This window comes from Sciurus vulgaris (assembly GCF_902686455.1).
Source record: "Sciurus vulgaris genome assembly, chromosome: 12".
NCBI lineage: Eukaryota > Metazoa > Chordata > Mammalia > Rodentia > Sciuridae > Sciurus > Sciurus vulgaris.
The window spans coordinates 31170464-31194005 of NC_136473.1; the positions used below are offsets into that span (position 1 = coordinate 31170464).

The window sequence follows — 23542 nt, forward strand, 5'->3', positions numbered from 1 at the left end:
TTTGGGCTCCCACCCAAAGTCTAGTGTCTGCAGTCTGTTTTTGTGGCTGGACAGGATTTAGTTGCCAAAGTAGTTTTGGTGCGATGCAGGGGCCAAGGGCCGCCTCTCAGTCTTACTGGGACCTGGGTCTGGAAAATATATTCAGGGTTGTGCCAGCATTGCCTGAAGATGGAAGACCAGGCCCTAATCATGATACCTTTCATCTGGAGCTGGTAATATGTGCAGCTATTGGATTTTTTACTGTTCTCTTGTTTTTGTGGAGAAGTGTTCAGTCTGTTAGAAGCAGGCTTTATGTGAAGAGAGAAAAAAAGCTTGTTCTAAAACTTTCTGAACTAATTGAAGAAAAATGTAAACTACTTGATAAAGTTAGCCTTCTTCAAAAGGAGCATGAAGGCTTACAGTTATCTTTAAAGGATGCCAATTGTGAGAAGTCATCAAAAGAAGTGCAACATTTGGAGGTAATACATGAAATGCTGAATAGTTCCAAATCTAAACTTGAGGATAAAATACTCTTTCTAGAAAAAGAGCTAAAAGAAGAGAAATCTAAACATTCTGAATCGGATGAATTGATGGCAGATATAGCAAAATGGGTAAAGTCCCTAGCAGAGGAATCAAAATCCCTCAAATCACAAGTAGCTGAAGCTAAAACAACCTTCAGAACACTTCAAATGAATGAAGAAGGACTTAAGGTAGCAATAAAAGAGTCTTTGAATGAAAATTCCCATCTGCAGGAAAGTCAGAAACACCTTTTACAAGAAGCCAAAGTATGGAAGGAAAAAGTGAGTGACCTTAATAAACAGAAAATAACATTTGAAGACTCTAAAATACAGGCAGAACAAGTTCTGCATGATAAAGAAAATCACATTAAGTCTCTGACTGAATGCTTGCTAAAGATGAAAGATCAGGCTCCTGTGCTTGGAGAAGACCTAACAGATGATGGTAACTTGGAGCTGGAGATGAAGAATGAATCAGAAATAGGTGCTCACTTAGATAATCAGCCAAAAGAGGCATTGGAGGAACTGGTTTATGCTGCTGAGTTAAATGACTCTTTAAAACCTTAGAAGGAGAAAGATGTCAAATTTGTACTTTATTATCTGAAGTAGATGAAACAAAAGAAGATCTTATAGAAAGTATTAAAAATCTTCAGACTGAACAAGAATCTTTGCAGTCAGAAAATACACAGTTTGAAAATGAGAATCAGAAGCTTCAACAGAAATTTAAAGTAAAGATGGAACAATATCAAGAAAATGCAATGAAACGCCACAGGAAATTAAGAGTAGAGGAAGAGTGCCAGTTAGAGGAAGAGGAGAGGTTTTCCGAAGTTGATAAAAAGATCAGCCGTGCAGCTGAAGAGCTGGAGACCTATAGAAGGCAAGTCAAAAATCTTGAAGAATTGGATGCAACCATTCATTATTATCAGAGGCAGAGTATTTCCTATGAGAAAAAAGCACGTGATGCTTTGGCAGCTTGGAGTGCTGAAAAAAACCTCAAGTATTTAAAGATAGTAAATGCTCACAACAGACAAAAATTAACTGAAATGGAGTTTAAATTTAAACTTTTAGAAGAAGATCTTTATGCACTTAATGTTTCAAATACAGCTTTTGGCAGAGAGCTTCCCTTATATGGTCCCTCACCGTTGGTTCAATCTTCATGTGAAATGAGAGCTTTTCATTAGGAAAAGAAGGATCCATTCACATTTCACCTTTACATCCAGGGGAAGGAGGAAGAGGCTCAGGAGGCCCAGAGGATCCTCTGGATCATCAGATTGACAATGAAAGAAGAGAATCAAGCTATGATCCTCACCGAGCACCTGCTGCACTGGGCCCCTGTCATCGCCATGGGAATCGGAAGGTAAGAGGATGATCCCTCCACCAGGCCGACCATATTCTGATCCACCTCCTCTTCTACAAAGGCAAGATGGATATTATTCTAATTATGGTAAACCATCAGAACCAGGAGAACCACCTCCAATCCAATGCAACATGTCTATTCACTGAGGTGTTTTCCACATTATCCTCTGCCAAGAGCTGAATTTCTTCCCCTACCCCGACATTCTGAAAGGAGAAGCAAGTTCCCTTCAGGGTTGATTCCACCTTCAAATGAGCCTGCTATTGAACATCCAGAACCACAACAAGAAACCTGACAATATTTTTGATCTCTCTTCAAAATATGACTTACCTCTTAGTTTAATAACTGCTTTTAGTTAAGTGATTATATTTTTGCTCCAACCAAAGCTTAAATTAGTATTCTGAGGATAATATTGTATAAATAAAGATGATTTTAATATGAATCTTATGAGTAAATTATTTCCATTTTATTTTATGCTATAACTTTTAATTTGATTAATCCACTATTACTTAAACAACAATGGGAGTTTTATATACATAATCTTCCACTTGGGGATATTTCAAACTCCAAAGACCGTGACTTTATGCCAAGAAATATATTTACTATGATTGTAGCAAATGTGAAAATACCTTTATGCTTTATGAAATATTTTAATTGTTTTAAAGTCTTGTTTGGCATTGGTATAGTAAGAAATTCAGTTTTTCCATTTTTAACAGAATAGCTATACCATATTAAGAGTAAATAAGAAAACATGACTGAACATGTCATTTAACAGGAGATTTAAAAAAAAAAATTGTCTCAGAAAATTTTTAGAAATTGGAAACCACAACTTAAGCGCACTCTATCCCCATTTTCCCTTATATCTTCTTTATTTTGTGCCCATTTTCATAAAATTAAGATTTGCATTCTGCTGTGGTTCACTGATATGGGGAGTGACCTAGTCTTTGTTTTGCTTTCAGGGAGACTTTAGCTATATATACAATGTTTTAATTTTTAAAGAGTTTTTAAAATATTGAAAAAAATTTCAAGGCATTTCCATAAGTTTTGAGGTATGAAGTGATAAGATGAAAACGGAGGTGAGAGGGAAATAAGTACAGTTCTGCAGAACCAGTTATAATATCTGTGCACATGAATCCATAAGTAAGAGAGAAAAGAAACTTAAAAATCCAAGATCACACATTGCAATTATTTTTTATATCTCTGTGCATACTTCCAATTTGACTGTTCTTCAATCTCTCTTTTATTTCTTGATCTTGACAATTTTAAAGAGCACCTAGTAAGTTATTTTGTAGAATAGCCTGCATTTTGGGTTTGACTGATATTTTCTCATTAAGTTGTGGCTATGCCTTTTAGGGAGACAAGGCTACAACACAAGGGTACTGTCCCCTTTTTTGGCATCATAATGGGGATAAGTGATGTTGATATGTGTCCTTATTTGTAATGTTATCATTGATTACTTAGTTAAGGTGTTATTTGCCAAATTTCTCTGTTACTATTTTTACAATATAAGCATTTTGTGAGAATATATTTTATGATCAAACTTTTACCAACTAATTTGAGCAACAATTGATAATTCTTGTCTATAATAACTATTACTCTGGTGTTTATCTAAAGGCAGTTTTCTATTTCCATCACCGCTTCTACATTTGTTAATTGGAATTCCACTGTTATAAAGACTTGTTTATGCAGTTATTTACTTATATCTGTATATAGTCACAGATATTTTATCCTACAGCTTAAAAATCTCTTTTTCTCATCACTTGTTCTGTTACTGAACTTGTTTCAAATTTGGCTCTTGGGAGATCCTTCATATTGACTCCTGAGTTCTTTTGCCATGCTCCATCATTTTTGTTTTGTTTTTATAGCCTCACTGAAAGGTATTACATACCATCTAATTCATCCATTTTAAGTACATAATCCAGGGACTTTTAATAAATGTGTACAGTTAAGCACCATAATCCAGTTTTAGACTATTTCCATTACTCCCACAGTTTCCTGATGACCATTTGCAGTCAATTCCTGTTCCAATATCCAACCTGGTATAAATATTTACTTTCTGTATCTTTAGTTATCTTGTTTAAAGTTAACATATTCATGGAATGATGTAACAGGTAGTTTTATGAGTCTTATTTTTTTAAAATATTTTTTTCAGATGTCAATGAGCCTTTATTTATTCATTTACATGTGGTGCTGAGGATCAAACTCAGAGTGTCACACATGCCAGGCAAGCACTCTACTACTGAGCCATAACCCCAGCCCGAGTCAGGTTTCTTTTACTTAGCATAATATTTTGAAGCTCACTCCTGTTATTATTTTCTTTCTTTTTAAATTGCTGAGCAGTTCTCTGATCTTACCATATCTTAAGCATTTCCTTATTTTTGGCACCACAGTGTTCAAGGTTCATCTTCTGTTTTCCCTTTTCCAGGCCTGGAACCAACCATTTCTCACTGTATCCCTGGTTCTTCTTACTTATTCATTGCATTTTTATTTCAATTCCATTTTTCAAATCTAGAGGTACTACCTGGTCCCTTTTCAACTATGTTTGTTCTTGAAATGTTATTAGTTAGGGTAGACAGTAAGACCCCATAAACAAAGAAATCCTAAAATACATTGGCTTGAATATTGTATTTACTAACATGTTATTTTAGTACTGTTTCCTTCTCACATAATAGTCTAGAAATAGGCAGTGAACAGCTGGAAAGGCAACTCAATACAGACTTTTCGCTATATCCAAATTTGAGTCAGCTATCAGTACTTGAGGAGGAGAAATAGTGGGGAATACACAGCCATTCTTTCTTTTTTAAATGTAGTTTTAAATGTATTATTGTAGTTTTAGATGGTTACAACACCTTTATTTTACTTGTTTTCATGTGATGCTGAGGATGGAACCCAGTGCTTCATACATGCTAGATGAATGCCTTACCACTTACCTCAACTGCAGGCATTCTTTCTTAAGGCTAACGCTGAAGGTCACATGACTTCTGTTCACAATCCACTCTCAGAACCTTCACAGAAGCCAAAACAACATTCAAGGGAAGTTAGTAAACACAGTTTCCAGTATGACAGTCATATATCTACACAATTAAGACAGTTTGTTACCTTCTAAAACAAGGTTAAAAAATAATTTAGTGTCATGTTTCCAAATTGATCCATTACATGCCATACCATCCTTTATTGACAAATACATATGAATAGTTTTACATTACATCAATAACATTCAAGTAGAAACATTATCCAGAATTTCCACTCAGCCATTTGCTTCCTAACTTTATCAGTATGTTTTCCTTTCTACAGGTTACAAGTTTCTTAAAGGAAAAGAATATGCAAGGAACTCAATGAAAGTCTACTATTTTTCAAAAGCAATAGCTAACATTTATTAAGCAATGTATTTTGCATATGTACTGTCATTGAAATCTCACAACAATAAAGCCTTACAAGGTCAACATATCTCATAAATAAAAAAAAAAAACTAAGGTTTAGAGAGCTTGTGTTACTTCCCCTAAAACCATATAATTAATAACCCAATTCTAAGCTCTGGGCCACTCTATTTTAAAATGAACATTTTCACCACACTTTAAATTTTTCTAAATTCAGAGTACATCTTAAGATTTTTGGCTATTACAAAAGTTGTAGTAGCACTACTAAGTGATAATAATGAGGCAATGAGTGGGTGCATAAAACTTTTTGAATTTGAGTTGGAAAAAAATCCTACAGGCAATACTGACATACTCTTAACTAAAAACCAAACAATTGACAAAAGAGAGTAAGGAGGAGGGATAATTATCAACATTTTCAAAATGTACATCAAAAGCATTTCAATGCAGAAGAATGATGGTCCCTAACTTAAGATGATCCAACTTGTGATTTTTTTGTTTACAAGTGCAAAAGCAAACTGCATTCATTATGAAATGAACTTGAAATTTTGATCTTTTTCCACACTAACAATAGGTGGGAAGGTATTCTCTTGAGATTCTGGGCAGTAGCAGTCAACCAGAGCTCCCAGCCAGCCACAAGATCACAAGGATAAACAACAAATGTTTCTATATTGTACTTCCGATTGCTAAGCAATCGTGTTTGAGAAAGTAGGTGCATTGCATACATTTTTTAAACTTTATGTTCAACTTTAAGGGGTACAGGAGGCAACATCATAGCAAGGAAAGGAGCAGGTGTAATTGCAAACCTGATTTAAAAACTCTGCATTCATGGTTCTTGATTCTTCTTAAAAACACAGCATAAAGACTGTGTAAAAGGTGAATATCAATGTTGATTAAGTCAAAAAGCAATTGAGAAATGATTAGTCAAAAAGCAATTGAGAAGAGTTGGAATCTAAATGTAAGGAATGTTTGTAATTCCTTAAACCTATTTATTTCACTTATGTTTCCATTTTCAGGTATGTAGAAGTTATGAATAATACAATATATATCATTAGTTGTGATAAAGTTCTGATGAATATAAAAGTTCTAAATGGTAAAAAGTTTTGGCAGTATGTTTTTCATTGAAGTACTATATGGAATACATTACAACATGCTATAACAAAACAACATTTACTAATCACTATTAGAAGCCTTATCCTCAAACTCCACTACATCATCAAAGAAATTTGGTTCCCTTCCCCAACTCCATTTTCTGACCAAGAGCTTAATGCAGTTTGTAGGATAAAAAAATCTGACAATTAACCCAATATTACAGCTCTGCAATTTCCCTGACATTTTTTCAGATTCAGAAAGTGTAATGTTTTTCTGCTAAATTTCCAATTTACCCAGCTATTTTCTTTTTCTTTCTTTTTTGTGATACTGAAGTTTAAACACATGACTTCAAGCTTTCGAAGCCAAGTGCTTTACCATTAAGTTATACCCCCAGTCTTCAATTTTTCTTTACATCTTAACCTATCTACAATTAGTAAGGGTGAGGTAACAAGTAAAAATATTTTAGTTGTTGAAGTTAATTTCTTAAATGATCATTACTACCATGAAGATTTTTAGTAACAATTTCATTTATTTCTATGGGCATTTCTTGCTATTCAGAATTCTGGTGTTTCTAAGTTTTCTTAATTTCTTTCTTTTTTAAATTTATGATACTGGGGATGAAACCCTGGGCCTTGCACATGCTAAGCAGGTGTTCTACCACTGAGTCATATCTCTGGTCCTTTTTATTTTTTATTTTGAGACCGGTCTCACCTAAGTGGCCAAGGCTGACCTCAAACTTGTGATCCTTCTGCCTTAGCCTCTTGAGTAGCTGGGATTACAGGTGTGCACCACACACCTGGCTTCTAAGTTCTCTTGATTGGACAAATTTATTACAAATAAAGAATTTAAAAAATGTAATTAAAAGTTACATTAATATAATCTATACTATCAAATAAACATGGGATGAATAGCATGAATTAGATAAATTCTCTTTGTGGCTTTTCAAATTTTATCATTCTGAACATTATCTAATAAATTGTCTAATAAAGTATTCTCACTTTTCTCCTTGCTTAAAGGAGGTTAGTAGGACAAAATCATAAAAATTTCATGTTCATTAATAAGTATTGAAATACGAGATTTTTTAGAAAGCAAGAATGTAGAAATAGCACTACAACTAGAAAGCAAACAGGAAATTCTCAGTTATAAGACAGACTAATCAATATTTTAAAATAAAGGATCTGAAATTTATCAAGTGGGAAGAAAGTACTTATAACCCTGTTCAAATATTTGTTCCTCTCCTTCCATAATGAATGTTTTCCTTTGTAGATCTGGACAAACTCCCTCTCTGTGAGCACCTCTATTTAAATTTGACAGACCAAAGATTTATTTTCAAACATGGATCAAGATGGACTATAAAGTCGATTTGATTTCTGCTATGCTACTCCCACAAAAATATTTCTGAAATTATTTTCTCAGACATAGTAGGTTCACTGATTAAAAGATAAAATTATCAGCCAAAAAATTTGAACTACTATCCTAAATATTTTTAGAGATATTTTACCTAATTTGTCTATATTGATGATCTCTTTCCCACATTTTATGTCTTACTAACACTTGAAAATATAGCTTCTAAACTTTTAACTTTATTGAATTATAATTGATACTTCAAAATTATAGCACTGTAATATCTAAGTTACAAACTTGATATTTTGGCTTGTCTTTTTTTTTTTTTTTTTTTTTTTTTTTGAGACAGGGTCTCACTAAATTGATTAGGGTTTTGCTAAATTTGTGAGGCTGGCCTTGAACTTGTGATCTCAGTCTCAGTGGCTGATATTACAGGTGTGTGATACAATGCCCAACTGATATTTTGAATCTGATACACATATATACATTGTGAAATATCCACCACAGTCAAACTAATTAACATATGAAATTATGTACCCCCATTTGTGTACAATGAATTAAAATGCAGTCTGTAAAAAATTAAAAGCTAAAAACAAACAAAAAACATGTCCATCACCTTATGAATGTAATTACATTTGTTATAAAGTTCCTAAACTTTCTTACCATAGAGAACAGGATAAGTGTTTTAGTTTACACTGAGCAAACTCTGGCCATAGAAGTATAAATAATAATTGGTGTCATCATACAAGGTGGCACAATGCCTTTGAGCTTGTCATGTATTTAGAGATATTTAGAAAACCAATGACTACTAGTGAATTTTTTTTTCAAATATTAGATCTGACTCATTGACAATTCCAGCGTAACTAGGAATAAAAATATATTTGGATGTCTTTCATTTACATGAAGCAAGGAATTATCTGAACAACATAATTCACCTTCAGGAGGTTAAACCATTTAAAAGAGTCATACTTTATCCTCCTCTTTGCTATATATTCATAACTACCAGCTTACTTAGACATTTCTAAGTCCTATGAGAAGTCAAAAAAAAAAAAAAAAAAAAAAAAAGAACATCAGTCATGACCACTGATCTCTCCTGCTTACAGAGTTGTAAATGAACATCAAGACTTTCTGGACAATGAGCCATGATGACCAAGCACACAAGAATAATCCTGTGTAACTGAATGCAGGAAAGTTATCAGATGAATATTTGTTATATATGTACTCTTACGGAGTTGATAATAATAATTATATAAGTACCAAGTACTTTGGAAAAAAAAATGTTTCCTTGAATTCTAACAAGTCTTTGAGGTAAGTGTTATATTTACCTCCATTTGTACAAATATGAGGTCAGGTACATTGCCCAGAGACACATGGCCAACAAGTAGTAGGGGAACTTAGACCCATATTTGCCTAAGACCAATGAGCGTACCTTCATTACCTTCCTGTAGGCATATGTTATAAGGAGTTGTGTAGTAATTCTTTAGTGGTATTTTCCCCTTGTCAAATAGAGAAAATTTTTGTGCCAGTCAGGAAAATTAGCAGAAATTACCAATTCAAGTACTTTCAACTCTGAGACTGTTTTTCTCCCAATGTCCCTTAATCCCAAAATTCCATGCCTAATTCAGGTAATAAACAACACCTCTTTTCCAAGAGGAGGAAGTTATATCAGTCATTTTGCCCTAGGTGTGAATTAACTTATCCAGATTGCTTTCCTAATAGTGAACTCTAATGTATTATGGGAATAAAAGATTTGATGTTTGGAGGAGAAATTGCAGATGATTTTGGAACAGAGACCCTTCAGAATGGGTAGATTTTGGTGAAAGTTATCCAGCCATCAATCAATATGTGGTAATAGTTCTTGGGTTCTTGAAGGTATAAAAGAAGGATTCAGGAGGCTGAGTAGGACAGGGATACAGAGGCATGGGGAGGCCCTTGGAGACAAGTTCTCTCTCCTGCTTTTGCTGACCCTGAAGATCACTGTATATCAGAATCTTTCTGGGATGAGGGTGGGTATTTGGAATAAAAAGAAGTCAGGACATGAGTCCTTGGATTTTAGTATTCATCAGACATATTCTTTGCTTTCTTAAAAAAAGGGAGATTTCTGAACTCTCTCCTATTAGAGACTGATTTAGCAAGTTGCCTGAGAAACTTGGATTTCATCAGTCTCACAGGGGATTCTAATACAGATGGTCTGAGCACTAAAGTTTTGAAAACTTCGGTTGGGAGTCTCTCCCCCTGAGCTAGTAGGCAAGTCTAACCCCCAACTCAGGAAATTATCCAGTGGCTTCCCTGAGGGTGTGCACTCCCTGGCTGAGCAACTGATGGTGATTGAATGAAAGAAGGGTTTCTTCTCTTTGAGAACTCTCCTATAAGCAATCAAACCTCTTTAAGTTTTAAAAAGTTCTGTCACAGGGACAAGCTGCCCTACTCCTCTGTAACTCTTTCCTGGCCTCTGGTGTCCTGCCATGTATGGTCCTGGTTTGGAGGCAAGGTGACAAGGGAAGAGCAGCCAGCTGCAGAGCCAATGGCAGCATGGTGGTCATTGGAAAAACACTGGATTTCCAGAGCTGAGACTGGGACAGTCACAGTCCAGCTGGGATGGCGGCCACCCTCCTTGCACAGAAACCTTCATTGTGTAGAGCCATGGCCAGCCCCCTATGCTGCTGGAGGGCTGCACCATGGTCAGGTCAGTGGAAGAACCCTATGGGTATGTTTGCTTTGCCTGTCAAAGTTATTCCTTTTTTCCTTAGTGGAAAAACTCTTTGTGGTTTGGTTTCTTAGCCTCACGTCCTAGAACTCCAGGAGGCTGAATGCAGGCAGCCTCTCCTGGCCTAAGAAGTAGCTCCTCTATGCCCTACTTTTGTCAATGAGTATTATGCTGAGACTTGGTGTTAGCTTTTATTTTTTAATTCCCTCTGAGGCTATAACCAGCACATGCTCTTCCTAAGACTGGAGAAATGAAATCTTAGAACAGCCCCTTGGGAGGATGAGGATGAGGAAGTGCTAGACAAAAGAGTTCCAAGAGGAAGGGCTGTCCTGCTGGTTGGAGACCCTATCGCCTGCCTCACCCAATGGTTCCCAGTTTTATTTGCTGAGAGAGACCTCAGTGCATGCTTACTGAATTTGGTTTGGAAGTGGAAAGTGTGTTTTCTTACGTGAGGCCTCTGGGGTGGAGTTCAGGCTGTTTTGCTCTCAGCTTGGGCTCTGGGATGAAATAGGGCCTGTTACAGACAAAGCTCTGTTTGAACTGAAATGAGTCACACGAGGTGTCCGGGAGGAAACGGGTGAGTGCTGGGACTGGAGGAGCGTGGCCCTTAGTAGACGGAAGGCTGCATGAGTGATCGACCTGAATACTCCCATTTTTGGTTTTAAAAAATACGTGAAATATTGAAGTTGTGAGATGTGTGTGTACATAGATAACAAATGGGGTCTGAAAGGAATTCTTTTTTTTTTTTTTTTTTTCTGCAGTCCCGGAGATCAGACCCATGACCATGAATGCTAGGCACGTGCTCTAAGCCTGAGCTACACCCCTGGCCATGAAAGGAACTTTTAAGAGGTATTGTGAAAACAATTTTAAGCACAGACACACTGTAGAATAAGTGTAGCGTACCTTCTGGGTGGAAAGAACAACATTCGACTGGTCAAACACATCTTGATATTTGTCAGAACTGGGTCATCGCCCTGTCCATGATCTGATTTGATTCCAGGCAGTTTCCCTATCTAGCTACATTTTGCAGATGCTGACATTACAATGACATTAATTTGTAATTGCTTAATGTACACTGACTGACAGTTTAGTTGTGAGGGTAAGGAGAAAAATGTTCCAGAAGCTTTCTAACTGGTAAGAAATGTCTTTGGAATGGAAACCTGTCCAAATCTGAATCATTAGGGATTGACAGTATAAAATATGGTCCTTGGAAGGGAGTCCTCAAATTGCTTATGATGTGGGTTTTCATGGGTGGAATATGTCTCCAAAAGCTTCGGAAGCATGTGCAAGAAATTCTGGGAAAAAAAAAATCCTGCCCTCTGACTCTAAGGTTGTGAAGTATTGCTTTTTCTTTTTTACTTTTTTTCTCTTTTTTTGGTACTGGGGATTGAACCCAGGGGTACTTTACTACTGAGCCAGAACCCCAGCCCTTATTGTTTGTTATTTTGATACAGGTATTCACTAAGATGCTTAGGGCCTCACTAAATTGCTGAGGCTGGCCTCAAATTACAGTCCTCCTGCTTCAGCCTCCCTGGTGACTGGGATCATAGGCATGCGCCACCATGCCTGGCATTATGAAGTCTTTTGAACACTGTTGCTAAATGACCTGGAAACAACTCTATAGAGAAAGGATCTAGAGAGTGCAGTATTATTTTAGTCCCTCACCAATATGGGGCTGTTCATTATGTCCTGTTTCTGGGTGATTTTCTTTCTGGTCTGTATTCACCTGCCTAGCCTGGTCACCCTTCCACACCTGCACTTCAGTGAAGACTGATTGAGCTGTGTGACATTTATTTCCTTTGGCCTCCTTATTTCTGATGATTGTTAATACTCTTTCCAAACTCTAGGCATTCACTCTCTTGGCAGTAGGTCTGCTTAACTGGTTGAAGAGTGGTTGTAAGGAGCTTCAGCTGGTTTTATTGCCTGACTGGTCTTGTGATTTTTGACTGCTCAGGAAGAAATGGTCACTCTGTATGAACTTATCACCTTTGTAAGAGAAATAAAGTCCCGAGTCCGATTATTATATTGTTAACTTTGATGTCTTAGATATTAGACTTTTTTCCTTCCTGTATTACTCATAACTCATCTTTTTCCTAATCTTTGTTAGTGATGTTGCCTTAAACCACTAAGACAGCAATATAATATTAGTAACAATTACATCAATATGATAAAAACTTTACTTTCTCCTCCTACCCCTTCTTCTTTCATCAAAATAGGACCTTCCCAAATATACTCGGTTATGAGTGGAATGAATTTATGTTGGCCTTGTAAGTCATATTATGATCTAAAGTGTTAATCAAATGGCCAACATATATAAGGTATTATAAGAAATTTTATAAATACTAAGAGGTATTCTAGTCACTTGCAAATACTGTCTACATCTATATTCATAAAATTGCATAGAATGGTGCTAGTGAACACACACACACACACACACACACTCCACAGATGAATGTGTTCCCCCAAATAAAACTTACTGGTTTATTCTAGTGGAGAAAGAGAGAGAGAAACTTACATGAAATATTTATAGAATAACATAAGAAAACAAACCTAAATGTTAAATTGGTTGGAGATTTACATATAAATTGGTAGGAGAAACACATATATGAACATGCACATAGATATTTTGGAGATTATACACATAATAAACAGAATCCAGAGAAGGGGGCCTTATACTGGATGAGTTGGTGATGCCAACATGAAAGAGAAGGAAGCATCTGGAGAATCTGGGTTGTGGGGAAAGAGTTGGGGAGAAGGAGATGCTAAGCATTGGGGAGAGGGAACTGGTAGTTCCAAGGAGAGGGACTTAGCAGTGAGCATTTAGGGGAAGGCTCGGGTACTTGAGCTCAGACTCTTGTGACATAAAATATTTCATGAACTTTTTTACTAATGGCTGCAGGGTATGAGTAAAGTCAATAAGTTTAAGAATATTCAGATTTTTTTTATAGTTACAAAGGAAGTAGTCATTATCCTCAAGCCATATAATTGCTTGTGTGATATAAGTAGTTTATTTGCCAACCTTGAAAGAAAATTATAAAATTTTACTTGTCTTCACAGATACATTGGAGTGTCCTAAAATGATACAAGGCACAGCATTACCTTTGACTATGCACAAAAATATTTAAGTACTCTAAGATCTAGTGGAGTGAGGACTGTGTGTGCTTCCCAGGAGGCACAACTTATCATAGTGCCTTGCACATGGTGGTTTTTTTTAGTTTGCATTGAATGAATGCATGAATTTAATAAAAGAACATCCTTTCATGTTCTCCTCAAAGAGAGATGCCATGCCAGGGTACCTGTAGAAGTTTTCTTCATTCTGCAGGGAAGGCGCTAAGCATTGATAAAGCCTCAATGATGTGAGCTATTCCATACATATTTTTGGATGATAATCAGAATCAGCCCAAGCAATTCTGTCGATTGTCTTCTCTGCACCCAGTAACCTAGGAGAAATTTGGGACTTGACTCTTGATTCTACAACACTTCATAGGAATATGAGAGTATTCACTGGGGGAAAATAAGAAAACAAATATAGTAAGAAGGGTTCAAGGGATGGATAGGTAGATGTCTTTGTTACTGTTCTTTTCTCTCATTTCTCTTTTCCTCAGACAATGAATTGGTCCTATTTTCAACTGCTCTCTCTACCGATGACTCTGGCATTTCATACCAAGACACTGAACATGTTCGCATCATCTCCAGGCTTGGGACTCTAAACCCAAACTCTGTCTCCCAACCAGATTCCTTTCTTTTTCCACTTCAGTGGTAGCACCGTTGTTGTGATCGCTCAGGCTCCACTTGACTCTGCATATCCACGTGTCCTTATATTCGAGTGGCCATGGCTGCTCTGATTTGGACTATGGGTAAATCAAAGGTGTAGAAGAAATTCTGAACTGAGTGAGACCAAATCTGTAAAAGCAAGTGTGGGGAAGAGAAAGAAATGAAGTGAGACTTCTGGGACTTCTAAATTTTTTTAGTTGTCAATGGACCTTTATTTTATTTATTTATATGTGATGCTGAGAGTTGAACCTAGTCCTCACACATGCTAGGCAAGTACTCTACCACTGAGCCACAACCCCAGCCCCTCCTGGGACTTTTTGATGGAAGATGCAGATGGGACTGACTTAATGGTACTGAGGTAGATCTGTTTCAGGGCAAGAGGCACAGTGGGAGAAATCCCCACTCTTCTTAGCCTGAAAATGTATTTTGTACATACATTACCTGTTGACTTGCTTAATATTGGTATATTAACTTTCAATAAATAGAATTTTCCTTTCTTTATTTTGGGAAAGCTTACTATTTTAAGGTAGCCTATTAAATTTGAGTTTTCCTATCACTGTATTTTTCCAATATGCTGGTGGGTTTATGTGCAAAACACATTGATTCTTAGCTCCCTGGTTTCCAGGCTGTTTTAATGTAACTGTTGATTGATGAAATGAACTGTCATGTGTCACGGACCATCTTCCACCTTGAGTATTGAAACAGAGATGGCATCACTATTTTAGATACCGAGGACATGAACCTGGTGTTGGATAAGTCATTGGACTAGCTCTCTAATGACCCCTTTAAAGATTAAGATTCACAAGATGAGTATTTAGTGATTTATTTCTTCTCTTATATATTGTGCTGGTAATGTGCACATTAATTTTGGCTTTCTCTTTGGCACTTTGAAAAGGCACAAGATGAAACACTTAAAAACAGCATTCCAGGGTAGCACCATTAGCTGAATGTTCATGGATTACACTGCGATTGTATAATTAAATTTTTTGTGACTTTGCCTCAATTTTTGGTGGGATCGAACTCAGTGTTAGGGGATAAACCTGGAAAGTGCTGGGTTTGACATGGTAGCATGGTAGCTACCTATACTTTATAGCATGTCTAGAAAGTTAAGTAGTTATAAGGGCTCAGGGTGTCTTTCCATAAGTGAAGTACTTAGAAAGGAATAGAATGGAATACTTTGTCCTTCTTTGAATGGAAGCTATGTGAGACAAAGGAGGAAAGGGTATCATTTTGAGGTGTTTGATCTACACTTAAAGTTTCAGAGCCAAACACACTTTAGAATTGATCTCCTGAATTTTCCCCTTTTCTCATTCTGATGTTTTCTGAGGCCTGCCTTCTACTTCAGAGAGGAAGGTGAGGTTATTAAATGGAGCTTGAAAATGTAATTCATTTAGATCCTTTGCCAGTATCCCATCCTCATCTTGACACAGAGTACATGGTAAACATCCACAGTTTACACAGTGGAAGAGTTCCTTTGAAGCAGATCCACCATAGGAAAATACCTCCATACACACAGCAAGTGCAGAGCTGACTTCAGAGTTCACTTGGGTGTGTGAGCTTCGCTGGAGAGCTTCCTTTTCCAGAAAGCTGCTGATTTATTTTTCTAACCCTCTTATATAGGTGGTCCTGGGTATTTTTTGCTTTTATGAAGTACTTTTGAAGAATTAATGAATGGAGAAGGATGATGGGAAAAAAATCACTATTTTATAGCAACCGTAGTAATCAATCAGTGATGCAGGCCAGAGTGCTCTGTTGGTGCTAAAATCAGTAAGTGAAAGATTGTTGGGGAAACAGACTGTCCTCAAAGAGTAACCACTTGCATGCTTCATTGCAAAGGGAAGAGATACCTTGACAATGGAGAATACCTTAAATAAGCAATGAGATTTAAACAATTGAACATTGTGAGACCAGGAGCAATCTGATGTCGATGTACCTCTGGTTCATTCCCTCCACATCACTGAAGCAGCATTCCTGCCCACAGTTCTTAACCTGAATTGAGTAGGAGGAAACAATCCAACAAACCCTCAAATGAACCCTTGTAAGAAGTGCAGGTCCTTATAGACCAGAAAGACTGGGGGCAATGTTTTGTTGTTTAAAGGAGAGTAGTTAGATGTGACATCTAAATGTCGCCTGTGATCCTAGATTGCATCTTAGATGGCGGAAACAGCTATGAAGGGCATGGATTGGCTCATTTGGGGAAAATTGAAAATGGGGTATATGTTAGATAATTACATTGTATCAGTAATAAAATTTCCTAAGTGTGATAATTGTACCATATGGGAAAAAGTCTTTGTTCATAGAATATCCATAGTGAATTATTTACACCTAAATTGACATGATTCTTGTTGCTGACTTCCAGATGGTTCATATATGAATTATGTATGTAAAATGCATTTTAATGATGGTACTTATTATTGTATAATTAATAAAAGTATATGTACAATATTTCAAAGGTAGCATATTAAGTATATTTCATGTATTTGCATCATACATGGATGCATACACATGCTCCTGTGCATGCGTAAAGCAAGTCTGGCACTGTTGACTGGTGAATCCAATTGGAGGGCTTCTTTTTTTTTTTTTTTTTTTTTCTTTTTCCCTTTTTTTTTTTTTTCAGGGCCAAGGACCGAACTCAGGGCCTTGTGAGTGCTAGGCAAGCACTCTGCTACTGAGCTAAGTCTCCAAACCCTGAAGGGCATCTATGCTGTATAATTTTGAAACATTTCTAAAGGTTTGAAAAATTTCAAGCCCAAAGGTTGGTAAAAACTTTGGAATTAAGGAGACAGTGGACAACATTTTGAGCTGTGAGATTTAGGTTCATGAGAAAATAGCATTTTTTTGCTGTCTGAATAAAGCAAAGGTAAATGATGCAGACTCTTAAAATTAGGATTCACCAATAAACTTTGAAGTGAGATTAATTGAGATAGTCCATTATTAAGTATTTTTAGAGAGTAGAGAAATAGCTGTTGGACATCTTATTCTTTTTCTTCTTTTGTGTTCACAAGATTAACTCTCTCTTCTTATGCATCCCTAGCCCACAGGATTGTTTTAAGTATGAATGAGATAATGCATGTGAAAATACTTTTGTAAGCTGTCAAAATAATGTCTCTAAGCCTCTTTGTGTTTAGGATGTAACTGGTGCTGAATTATAATACCCAAAGTTGCATTTTATCTCTATATGGAATGTACATGCATAGGACAAGCTTAATTAGTGCCTTTATTAAGAATGATCCCTTACATATGTGATTTAGAAATATGACTGCCTTCATTTAGATGAGATTGATACAGTTTTCCCATCGCTTTTCTAGAAGTTTGTCTAAACACATGTAACGAATATCTTTTGTAGTAACAAAACAAAACTTCACTGACTTTTTATGCTCATTTAACCAGTTGCATTTATGGAAAATCTTTCCCTAGAGGCCGGAAAAAGAGCAAACAAGTACTTTAACATAAGTCAATAGAACGTTAAATACAGGAAAGCTTGGAGTTGCTTGCTGTGCTCTTATCATCTGATAATTTCTTTCTAGGCTTTTCAGTATGTGTTCAGAACTTTATTGTTACACTAAATATGAACTGGAGTCCATGTATGTGGAATACTTGTCATGGATAAGGAGAGTGAACATTTTGCCCTTTCCGGGAAGGCAGACTGGTGTATCGATAAAATGGTGATGGTATGGTCCTGATGGGAAGAAAACAAGAGAAAAACATTCCGAGGGCAACCAACATAATCCATAATCTGGAAGCGACTTTCCTTCAGTTTCTGAATTTGATGGAATTCTTCAGCTGGTATAGGCAATTTGGGGTGTGACCTGCAGTTGGTCCTGTTTTTATTGGTAATAGCTGTGGGGACCCTAGATCAATCAGACTAACACTAGGTTGCTCTCCTTGTCATTTGGCATAGAGGAGATTATCTTCATGAAAAAAATATTTATATATAAATATATTAAGTATTTTTAGAGAGTAGAAAAGTAGATTTTGGACATCTTATTCTTTTTCTTCTTTTTTTTTTTTTTTTTTTTTAACCATATTAACTCTCTCCTCTTGTGCATCCCTAGCCCACAGGATTGTTGTAATAATGAAAAGATAATGTATGTGAAATTACTTTTGTGAGTTTCATCTCTAAGCCTTTTTGTGTTTAGGATGTAACTGGTGCTGAATTATAATACCCAATGTTGTATTTTATCTCTATATGGAAGGTACATGCATTGGACAAGGTTAATTTATATATGTTATATATATAATTATATATATTAAAATATAATTATATTATGTTATATATAATTATATGTTGTATATATAATTTATATATGTTTTATATATATATATATATATATATATACATATATATATATTTTTTTTGTACCAAGAATTGAACCCAGGGACACTTAACCACAAAGCCACATCCACTGTCCCTTTTTTATTTTTTATTTTGAGACAGTGTCTCATTAAGTTGCTCAGGACCTTACTAACTTTGTTGAGGTTGGCCTTGAACTTGTGAACCTCCTGCCTCAGTCTCCTCACTGGCTGGAATAACAGGTGTGTTATATTATGCCCAGCTGATAATGATTCTGTTACATGTATATACATTGTGAAATATCCACCACAATCAAACTAACATATCCATTACCTCACAAATGTAACTACCTTCCTTAAAAAGTTTCTAAAATTTCATACCGTACAGAACAGGATAAGTGTTTTAGTTTACACTGATTGAACTCTGGCCACAGAAGTATAAATAATAATTGGTGTCATCATACATGGTGGCATAATGCCTTTGAGCTTGTCATGTATTTAGAGATATTTAGAAAACCAATGACTACTGGAAAATGTTTTCCTTCAAACACTAGATCTGGCTCATCAACAATTCCAGCATAACTAGGAATAAAAAATTGTATTTGGATGTCTTTAATTTACATGAAGAAATGAACTACTTATCTGAACAACATAATTCACTTTCAGGAGCTAAAACCATTTAAAACAGTCATACCTTATCCTCCTCTTTGCTATATATTTTCAACTACCAGGTTATTTACAAGTTTCTTAGTCCAATGAGAAGTTAAATGAAGATGTGAAAAAAGATTTTGAAGTCTCTTAAATAGTAGTCTAGGAAATCTGACATGAAGAACAACTCATTTTAAGCTCCTCCTTTTTAAAAAATTAGATATGTTGTACTTTTAAAAAAATCACTTGTCATAACTAATTTGTGCCCATGTTAGAAACTCTTCTAAAATTACTTTTTAAATAATCTCACAGGAGAGTTTTTCTATAGAAGTAATCCAAATTACTTCCACTGAAAGTGTCAACAGGGCTGGGGATGAAGCTCAGTGGTAGAGAGCTTGCCTAGCATGCACAAGGCCTTGGAATTTAACCCCAACACTGCAAGAAAAGGACAGGGATGGAAGGGAGAAGGAGGGAAGGGAAAAGAAATAAGGAAGGAAAAGGGGAGGGGACAGAAAGGAATGAGTCATTAAAATGAAAGGGGCATGTGGTACAAATATAAATATATGGCATTAAAGCTCTTACAAAAATGTTTACTAAACTTTAGAATTTTAGTTATACCAACTGGGTGATATTTTGACCGCACAGAATAAGTAGCGCTTATTAAGCGCCATGGAGGCCTGGCCAAAACTAGAGGGATGAGCTGCAAGAGTTCTCCAGTGGTACCTGCTTGAACCTGCACTGCATGGGGTGTGGGTGGGGCATAGTGGAGGGGGAGAGGCCGGACTGTCACCAGGGGAAGTGAGGTTATAAAGACCGTGGGGTCCTGTTTGCCTGGCTCCCCATCTGCCCAGGGAATTCTGTTCCTAGTGATTGACTTGGTCACACGGGGCAGGTTTTGGGCTCCCACCCAAAGTCCAGTGTCCGCAGCCTGTTTTCGTGGCTGGGCAGGATGTAGCTGCCAAAGTAGTTTTGGTGCGATGCAGGGGCCAAGGGCCGCCCCTCAGTCTTACTGGGTCTGGAAAAAATATTCAGGGTTGTGCCAGCATTGCCTGAAGATGGAAAACCAGGCCCTAATCATGATACCTTTCATTGGGAGCTGGTAATATGTGCAGCTATTGGATTTGTTACTGTTCTTTTGTTTTTGTGGAGAGTGTTAGTCTATTAGAAGCAGGCTTTATGTGAAAAGAGAAAAAAGCTTGCTCTAAAACTTTCTGAACTAATTGAAGAAAAATGTAAACTACTTGATAAAGTTAGCCTTCTTCAAAAAGAGCATGGAGGCTTACAGTAGTCTTTAAAAGGATGTCAATTGTGAGAAGGCATCAAAAGAAGGGAAACATTTGGAGATAATACATGAAATGCTGAATAGTTCCAAATCTAAACTTGAGGATAAAATACTCTTTCTAGAAAAAGATCTAAAAAGAAGAGAAATCTAAACATTCTGAATCGGATGAATTGATGGCAGATATAGCAAAATGGGCCAAGTCCCTAGCAGAGGAATCAAAATCCCTCATATCACAAGTAGCTGAAGCTAAAACAACCTTCAGAGTACTTCAAATGAATGAAGAAGGACTTAAGGTAGCAATAAAAGAGTCTTTGAATGAAAAGTCCCAACTGCAGGAAAGTCAGAAACACCTTTTACAAGAAGCTGAAGTATGGAAGGAAAATGTGAGTGAACACTTTTAAACAGAAAATAACATTTGAAGACTCTAAAGTACAGTGATAAAGAAAATCACATTAAGTCCTTGACTGAATGCTTGCTAAAGATGAAAGATCAGGCTCCTGTGCTTGGAGAAGACCTAACAGATGATGGTAACTTGGAGCTGGAGATGAAGAGTGAATCAGAAATAGGTGCTCACTTAGATAATTAGCCAAAAGAAGCCTCGAAGGAACTGGTTTATGCTGCTGAGTTAAATGCCTTTATGATTACACAAATGGAATGCCTCTACGCCATGTGCAAACAGAGAAACAACATGTATCCCATTTGTTTACAATTAAAAAAAAATCAAAAACCTTAGAAGGAGAAAGAAGTCAAATTTGTACTTCAGTATCTGAAGTAGATAAAACAAAAGAAGATCTTATAGTATTAAAAATCTTCAGACTGAACAAGAATCTTTGCAGTCAGAAAATACACAGTTTGAAAATGAGAATCGGAAGCTTCAACAGAAATTTAAAGTAAAGATGGAACAATATCAAGAAAATGCAATGAAACGCCACAGGAAATTAAGAGTAGAGGAAAAGTGCCAGTTAGAGGAAGAGGAGAGATTTTCCGAAGTTGATAAAAAGATCAACCATGCAGCTGAAGAGCTGGAGACCTATAGAAAGTGAGCCAAAGATCTTGAGGAAGAATTGGATGCAACCGTTCATTATTAACAGAGGCACAGTATTTCCTATGAGAAAAAAGTACGTGAATAATGCCCTGGCGGCTTGGAGTGCTGAAAAAAACCTCAAGTATTTAAAGATAGTAAATGCTCACAACAGACAAAAATTAACTGAAATGGAGTTTAAATTTAAACTTTTAGAAGAAGATCCTTATGCACTTAATGTTTCAAATACAGCATTTGCCAGAGGGCAGTCCCCATATGGTTCCTCACCATTGAGTGGACCTTCATGTAAAATGAGAGCTTTTCCTTTGGAAAAGAAGGGTCCACTCAGATTGTCATCTTTACATCCAGGGGAAAGAGAAAGAGGCTCAGGAGGCCCAGAGGATCCTCTGAGCCATCAGATTGGCAATGAAAGAAGAGAATCAAGCTATGATACAGTAACTGATCCTCACAGAGCACGTGCTGACACTGGGCCCCTGTCATCGCCATGAGAACCAGAAGGTAAGTGGATGATCCTTTCACCAGGCTGGCCATATTCTGATCCACCTCCTCTTCTACAAAGGCATGATGGATATTATTCTAATTATGGTAGACCATCAGAACCAGCAGAACTCAGAAATTTTAATATGCCTTCTTTGGATAAATTGGATGGGTCTGTGTCTTCAGAAATGGAATCCAGTAAAAATGATACCAAAGATGATGTTGATAATTCAAATGTGCCAGATTCGTCTGTCCCTGCCAAAACCCAACCAACTGGCAGTGTCTTTGCTTTTTCACCTTTTGCTCCAATCAGAGGATCAGTTCTTCCAATGGATCCAAAGAATCAGTTCATGGGAAGCGCACCTTTTTCCCCTCCACCTCCACCAAGAAACATGAATGGAGAAATCAGGTCCATTGTTTCCAGTGGATCCAAGGAATGAGTTCATGGGAAGAGCAGCTTTCTTCCCTCCACCTCCAAGAAACATGAATGGAGAAATCAGAGGTCCATTGTTTCCAATGGATCCAAGGAATGAGTTCATGGAAAGAGGACCTTTTTTTCCTCCACCTCCTCCAAGAAATATGAATGGAGAAATCAGAGGTCCATTGTTTCCAGTAGATCCAAGGAATGAGTTCATGGGAAGAGCACCTTTCTTCCCTCCACCTCCTCCAAGAAACATGAGTGGAGAAATCAGAGGTCCAAGGAATGAGTTCATGGGAAGAGCACCTTTCTTCCCTCCACCTCCTGCAAGAAACATGAGTGGAGAAATCAGAGGTCCAGTGCTTCCAATGGAATCAAGGAATGAGTTCATGGGAAGAGCACCTTTATTCCCTCCACCTCCTCCAAGAAATAGAAATGGAGAAATCAGAGGCCCAGTGCTTCCAGTGGATCCAAGGAATGAGTTCATAGGAAGAGCAACTTTTTTCCCTCCACCTCCTCCAATGTGGAGCATCTTGAGATTATTTTCCATGTGACCCACCACCGCCTCCAATACAATGCCAAATGTCTATTCACTGAGGCATTTTCCTCATTATCGTCCGCCAAGAGCTGAATTTTTCCCCCTACTGCCACATTCTGAAAGGAGCAGTGAGTTCCCTTCAGGGTTGATTCCACCTTCAAATGAGCCTGCTGTTGAACATCCAGAACCACAATAAGAAACCTGACAATATTTTTGATCTCTCTTCAAAATATGATTTACCTCTTATTTGTAGTTTAAGTAACTGCTTTTAGTTAAGTGATTATATTTTTGCTCCAACCAAAGCTTAATTAAATTAGAATTCCATTTTATTTTATAGTATAACTTTTAATTTGATTAATCCACTGTTACTTAAACAACAATGGGAGTTTTATATACATAATCTTGCAGTTGGGTAATTTTAAACTCCAAAGACTGTGACTTTATGCCAAGAAATATATTTACTATGATTGTAGCAAATGTGAAAATACATTTATGAAATATTTTAATTGTTTTAAAGTCTTATTTGGCATTGATGATACTAATAAAATCCGTCTTTCCATTATAAAAAAAAATAGAGTGTAATTAAGAGTAAATAAGAAAACATGAGTGAACATGTCATTTAACAGGAGATTTCAAAAACAAATATTCAGTTCTCAGAAAATTTTTAGGAATTGGAAACAACTTAAGCTCACTCTATCCCCATTT

At 36.6% G+C, this 23542-nt stretch overlaps 1 pseudogene across 1 annotated transcript; it reads left to right on the forward strand.

Annotated features, from left to right (window-relative positions):
• Positions 1-23153, forward strand: LOC306641911 (cTAGE family member 2-like; annotated as a pseudogene). Its single transcript, XR_013766823.1, has 5 exons — positions 1-1984; positions 21162-22290; positions 22382-22575; positions 22654-22829; positions 22861-23153. The product of XR_013766823.1 is annotated as a cTAGE family member 2-like (transcript).
• Positions 23154-23542: the final 389 nt, after the last annotated feature.